Source organism: Diplotaxodon limnothrissa, unplaced genomic scaffold (assembly GCF_057381915.1).
Source record: "Diplotaxodon limnothrissa isolate DT_005_m unplaced genomic scaffold, D_limnothrissa_male_GT1.1 unmapped_scaffold_7, whole genome shotgun sequence".
Taxonomy (NCBI): Eukaryota; Metazoa; Chordata; class Actinopteri; order Cichliformes; family Cichlidae; genus Diplotaxodon; species Diplotaxodon limnothrissa.
The window spans coordinates 131,612-138,467 of NW_028188561.1; the positions used below are offsets into that span (position 1 = coordinate 131,612).

General features: G+C 47.9%; 1 pseudogene; it reads left to right on the forward strand.

The window, feature by feature from the left end:
- The first annotated feature begins 4,360 nt into the window (after window positions 1–4,360).
- LOC146606788 (uncharacterized) lies at window positions 4,361–6,551 on the forward strand (annotated as a pseudogene).
- Window positions 6,552–6,856: the final 305 nt, after the last annotated feature.

Here is a 6,856-nt window from a genome sequence, read left to right on the forward strand (position 1 = left end):
TTCGATATGCACAGCCCTAGTTGACATGCATGTGAATAACACAGCCCAACGTTTGTTCTGGGAACAACCACCTCTTGTACGACGCGTCACAATAGTCCATGGCCCAAATACATCTAGGCCTACAGTGGTAAAGGGTGGTTCAGGGGTGACTCGGTCTGCAGGCAAGTCTGCCATTTTCTGGATCTGCATTTTGCCTCGCAACTTGCGACATGTGACACACCGATGAATGACAGATGACACAAGCCGCTTCCCTCCAATTATCCAGTACCCAGCACCATGGATAGCTCCTTCAGTTATGTGTCTTCCTTGATGAGCCACTTGTTCGTGGTAGTGAGTCACAATTAGCATAGCGATGTGGCTGGTAGATGGGATAATCAGAGGATGCTTTTCGTTTTCTGTGAGATCGGCGGCGGAAAGACGTCCACCAACTCGCAAGAGACTGTCTTTGTCCACCACAGGATCGAGCTTTTTGAGTGTATCAAACACGCCACTGACCTTCCTTCCTTCTTTAATGTTTTCAAGCGTCCCTTTGTAAGCTTCTTGTTGGACAGCTCGAATGATGACTACTTGGGCTCGGGTGAGTTCTTGGACGCTCGGTGTCTCACTGAAACCTTTCCATCCCCTTTGTCCACTTGTCTTTTGTGCAAAGGATGTAACTACATGAATGAGTCTGGCTATGACTCTGCAAAGAGTGATCCAGTTTGAGTACTTTTTGAAACGGTCAGAACCCAACTGTGGCTCTGCTACAGTAGTTTTCATTACTTTTATTTCCGGACGTATCTCTCCGTCTCTTTCAGGTTCGATGAGCGTGAAAGGACCAGTGTGCGGTTCTTTGTGTGGGTCGGAGTACAGAAAGGGTGGACCTGAGAACCAGGTGCTGTTCTGCAGGTCTGCTGCTGGAATGAACCGAGTGGCCTGATCAGCTGGATTTAACTCAGTTGGTACATAATGCCATTGACTCGGATGGGTGGATGCTCTAATGCGCGTAACCCTGTTGGCAACATACATGTAGAATCGTCTGGAGGTGTTGTGTATGTACCCCAACACAATCCTACTGTCTGTGTAAAAAGTCACATTGTCTACTTTAATGTCTAACTCATCTCTGATGAGCTCAAACATTTCCACCGCGAGCACAGCAGCACATAGTTCCAGGCGTGGTACAGTGTGTGCGGGGCGAGGTGCGAGTTTAGACTTCCCCATCACAAACCCAGTATGACACTGTCCTTCACTGTCAACTGTACGCAGATAGACTACTGCACCTATAGCGACAGTGGAGGCATCACAGAAAATGCAAAGTTCTTTCACTTTCGTTGTGCTTAACGTACCTGGGCTGTAGCACCTTGGTATTTGGAGGTTCTCAAGGGCTTGCAAAGAGTCTTTCCATGAGTCCCACCTCTCCTGTTTCTCAGGGGGTAAGAGTGTGTCCCAGTCTTTTCCATCAGATGACAGTTCTCTGAGTAATGCTTTGCCCTGCATTATTATGGGAGCAGCAAATCCCAAAGGGTCATAGAGGCTATTAACTGTCGACAATACTCCCCTCCGTGTGAATGGTTTGCTCTCATTTGACACCTGGTAAGTGAAGCTGTCAGATTGTAGGTTCCAACAGAGTCCCAAGCTTCTCTGAACTGGAAGAGGGTCTACTCCTAGGTCTAAATCTTTCAGGTCCTTTGCACGATCCTCAACAGGGAAAGCTTCCATGACTTGACTGCAGTTTGATGCCACCTTGTGAAGGCGTAAGTTAGACTCTGCCAACATGTTTCGCGTTCTTCTGAGCAGGTTGATTGCTTCCTCTGGTGTGGCGACTGATGTGAGACCATCGTCAACATAAAACTGACGCTCAACAAACTGTCTTGCATCAGATCCGTGTTCTCGTTCACCCTGCTGTGCTGCCTGTCTCATGCAATAGATGGTGACAGCTGGTGACGGGCTGTTTCCAAACACGTGGACCTTCATTCTAAACTCGACTATGCTCTTTGTAATGTCATTGTCCTCATACCACAGATAACGGAGATAATCTCTGTGGTCTTCGCGCACAACGAAGCAGTAAAACATTTGCTGCACGTCGGCTGTCAGGGCTATGGGCTCTTTGCGGAAGCGCAACAGCACTCCCAACAGGGAGTTGTTCAAATCAGGTCCACCAAGAAGCACTTGATTGAGCGAAATTCCACCACATTCTGCACTTGAATCAAACACGACTCGTATTTGTTGTGGCTTCTGTGGGTGGTATACACCAAACGTGGGCAGATACCAATGTTCTTTATTTTGCGGCAGAGGCGGGGCAGGCTCGGCTTGGTCGTTATCCAACATTTTCTGCATGAATTGGATGTAGTGATCTTTCATTTCTGGTCTCTTTTCCAAAGTCTTTCGGAGAGAGCAGAGGCGTTTTAGGGCTTGTTCTCTGTTGTCAGGGAGCCTCCTTCTCTGTGAGCGAAAGGGTAAAGGTGCAACCCAGCTGTTCTCTTGGTTTTGATAAACTTCATTGTCCATTATTGTCAGGAATGCTCTGTCGTCGATAGACATGGCTTGTTTGTTATCACCCTCAGATCTAACAAACACAGAGTGTCCCAAATTGTCTGTGATGCAGGTTGCATTCATAGTGACCCCATAATTCTCTTTAACGTGAATTGTGTTTGGGCAAGGCTCAAAATAGGATGCACGTCCATTATCTAAGGTGTGTGTTTTATAGACATTGACCTCTGACTGACCGTGTGCTTTTCCTAGACACACCTCCCCCACAATAACCCAACCCAGGTCTAGCCTTTGGGCGTATGGTGCATCATTGGGTCCGTTGATTTGCTCACGTACCTTATGGACCCTGATGACATCCCTTCCAAGGAGTAAAAGGATTGGGGCGTGGTGGTCGACAGGTGGGATGTTATCTGTCACTGGAAGAAGATGTGGGTGATGCTGAGCAATCTCTGGAGAGGGTATTTCAGATCTATTGTCTGGAACAGAGTCACATTCAATTAAAGGGGGTAGTTGGATGTTGACTTCTCCATCCAAGGACTCGAGGAAGAAGTTTACAGCTCTCCTACCTAAGGCTTGTTCTCTGCCAGAGCAAGTCTTTAAGGTGTATGGAGTGGGTTTGGCATTGATTTTGAAAAGGCTGAAAAACTCTGACTTAACCAGTGACCTGTTTGACTGATCATCTATTACAGCGTACATTTTTACAGCTCTCTCTTTTTGGCCTGCGGGATACACTTTGACCAGACTGATCTTAGAACATGAACGTGGGCTATCACCTTGGCCACATACCTCTGGGCACTTTGACTCGACTGAAGGTGCACTCTCGATTTGCTCTTCATTGTCGTTGTTTCCTGGTGTAGTACTCTTAGGGACAGGAGTAGGACCAGGATGCATTGCAGATAAGTGTTTAAGGCTGTCACATTCAATACACTTCACCGTTGCTTTACAGTTTTTCGCAATGTGTTGGACAGACCCACAGCATCTGTAACATATGTGGTGCTCTTTGAGATAGGCTTGTCTTTCTTCAATAGGTTTGTCTCTAAAGAGCTTACACTTTTTGAGTGGATGTGGTTTTTTGTGGATTGGGCACTGGCGATCCGGTTCCTCCATTTTCTTTGGACTGAGATTATTCTGGTCCGGGTCTGCCGTAATGTCCATTTTGTGTGCTGACACGGTAGGTTTGCGACTATAAGACCTCAGCTTTTCTGTGGGGGAAGGGACACTGGTGTTGGCCTTGGACATAGCAAAGCTTGGGTCATTCCTCATTTTCGCTTACCGCTGGACAAATTGTGTGAAAACTGAGAAAGGAGGAAATGACACACTATGAGTCTCCTTGTACTGTGTTCCTACAGTTGTCCACTTTTCCTGTAGGTTGAAGGGAAGTTTTTCCACTATTTGCCTGACTCCTCTGGCTGTGTCCAGGTAAGCAAGTCCTGGGAGTGCGCCATCTTGTTTAGCACACTGTAGCTCCAATAAGATGTCACTAAGTTCCTGCAGCTTAACATTGTCTTTGTTTGTGAGTTTGGGAAAGTCCTCTACCTTTTTTAAGAGTGCGTCTTCAATAGCCTCATGTGAGCCGTAGCACTCTTCAAGGCGTTGCCAGACCATCTTCGCACCTGCAGCAGGATTGAGGGTGTGTACAGGGTGAGGGTGTGGAGAGATTATATCTCTCGGCTGGCCTGGGAACGCCTTGGTGTTCCCCCGGATAAGCTGGAGGAGGTGGCTGGCGAGAGGGAGGTCTGGGCCTCTCTGCTTAGGCTGCTGCCCCCGCGACCTGGCCTCGGATAAAGCGGATGAAGAAGATGAAGATGATGATGATGACAAAGGCAGGACGAGTTTGGAAGTGACCCAATCAGATGTAATCGCCCTGTGCATAAAATGTAAAATGAAACCTGAGAGTGCTATCATGGTCAGGTTAAGAAACAATTATATCTTGCCATGTCTCCATGGGTGCTTTCGTTCACAAGTGGTCTCTGCTGGTGTGGGCAGGCCACGTGTAATTGTTGGCACCAGTGGTCAGTATTACATCCTGTCTTCACGACTCTGCTGCAGGGCTTGTCGCAGGAACTGGTTTGCTGACAATCCACGATGGCTGGAGAAACTGCCCAAAGGTTTACCAACCTTCTCCCTTTTCTTACAAACAAAAAGGCCATCTGCAAGTCTGTTATGGATGAGCTCAGGAGGACTGGCAAATCTCCAACAGACATGGCAAACCAAATAAATGAACTCATGCACCTCAAGTACGAGCGAGCTCACCTGACGTACCTCCATGCCACAGGATCGGTCTGGGATTCTGAGGCAGGAGCTCATGGACAGAGGACCATTGGGCAGTTCCTGAGGAAGGAAAATAAGCCACAGGAGTTCAGGTCTTATGAAGACCCACATGCCTGGTGTGGCGTCTCTGTGTCCAGCCATTACCTGACTGACTGCCTGCTCGACGAATTCCGACGTCAACATCCAGCCATATCCAAACTCCTCCAGGGCACTTTTGGCCACATTTCCAGGTCTGACCACATCAGGAAGGTGGCACGAAAAGTCATGCTGGCATCTGGGGTCATGTCCAGTTATTCCATAATGAATGAAAACTGGCTGATTGTTTCGTGGGTCATGGTTCAGTCTGACACAGAAAGGTCCTTGGAGCCCATGTACCAGGGAATGGCCAAGAGGTACAGTGATGCAGGAGTGGAAAAGGCCGGCTACCACTGGGTGGAAAGGTAAAAACCGTAATCATCGTTGTCATTCAAACTGCTAATCTGTCTGGAAAAACTGAGTTTTTCTTTTTCAGATCAATTTGATGCACACACATAATATTCCATATACTTACATGTATTTGTATTTCTTACATTTAGGGATTGCTGTGCTCCATTTAAGATCCCAGACTGCATCCCTGTCGAAAATCTATCGTGGGATGCCTGAAAAACCACTCCTGCTGTTGTTGCTGCGGCCACATCTGGACCAGTGGCAAACAGCTGTGCCTCTCGAACCCACTACAACAAGAACATTATTGTAAAACTGGACCTGTTCCACTGCCTGAGGCGATTTTTGCGGGAGTGTACCTCTGAGCATCTTCCTCTGTTCAGCACTTTCTGCCAGCTTCTCTCTGCGGCATTCTCAGTGGTTGATCAGGCAGACCTGAAGAGGCTCCAGGATGCTTATAAGTTCTGTGGCATCCATCCTGCTAATCCCACAAAGCAACACATAAGGGAGCACTGCAGGATCCAAATACCACAACCCACTGAGCTGCTGAACAGAGTGGAAAAGGTCCTGAACCATTTTCACCTGGCCACAGACCCCAACAACGTCCCACTCTTCAAGCCATCCATGCTGAAGACGTGACGCAGTGCACATTCTGCGTGGCTGCCTAAGTGACCCTGAACTCTCAGAGGGTGTAATGTTTAGGTACGGTGGGACTCTTCAGCTTAACCATGTCCCTGGTGAAGGTGCCAAGGTCCCCATCTGGATTCCTGTCCGAGGCACTTCACAGCAGGAGGGTTATCATTTCCACCAGGCCCAGTGGATCACCGGGACTCACGTTTCCACTGAACTATTCCAGGCCCAGGGCATCACAGGGGTGGCACGATGGAACTACCAACGACTGGTGGACCTTAAGCAGCCAGGTGTCATGCTACCTTGTGTTTTTGATCCAGCTCTAGTGGTGGAGTTGAATGCAGCCTCCAGAAGAGTGACTGGTCAGGAGAAGTACACTGCACTTCACCTCTCTGACAGAGACACTGGAGAGCAATTTGGGCTTGAATACAGAGAGCCAGGCTGCCGTCCAGTCCCTCTGAACTGGGACAAACACAAAACTCTGAGAAAAGATGAACCAGCTGCCCTTCAGCCCCCACCCTCTGTTCCAAAACCTGTGGCTGCCCAGCAGCTGCTGTGGCAGTCTTTAACTGAAGGCAGTGAAACAACTAGTGTCCCTGTAGTCACCATAGAGCCCTGCCGTCTTTAACCCGCCTCCTCCTGCCCTGTCTACACCACTGACACAAGTCTCAATAGAGAAGATTGTGGAGGGCATCTTAGAAAGGCAACAGCAGCAGCAGCAGCCACTTGGCAGCTTATTTCTAAATCACTTCATGTAATGATAACAAGCCATCCGTTCTCTAGTGGGGTCTCACAGCTTTTATCTTCATAATCTTTCTGGTTGATTTGTAATATTAGAAACATGACTGCTGTCTTTTATCTGTGTGACTGTACAGCCTGTTTCAGACATGACAACCAGACAGTGTCTGAAGTTATCTTTAATACATGCAACGCAGCTGGAGTCCAGACACTTTCTCACTTCTGATGATAATATTTTTGGTTTAGGTGTTGTTGCTTTCTGGCTTGAAGCTTATCTACAAAAGCAGTTCAATAAGGAGAGATCATGTGGAAAAACTGAGCATGA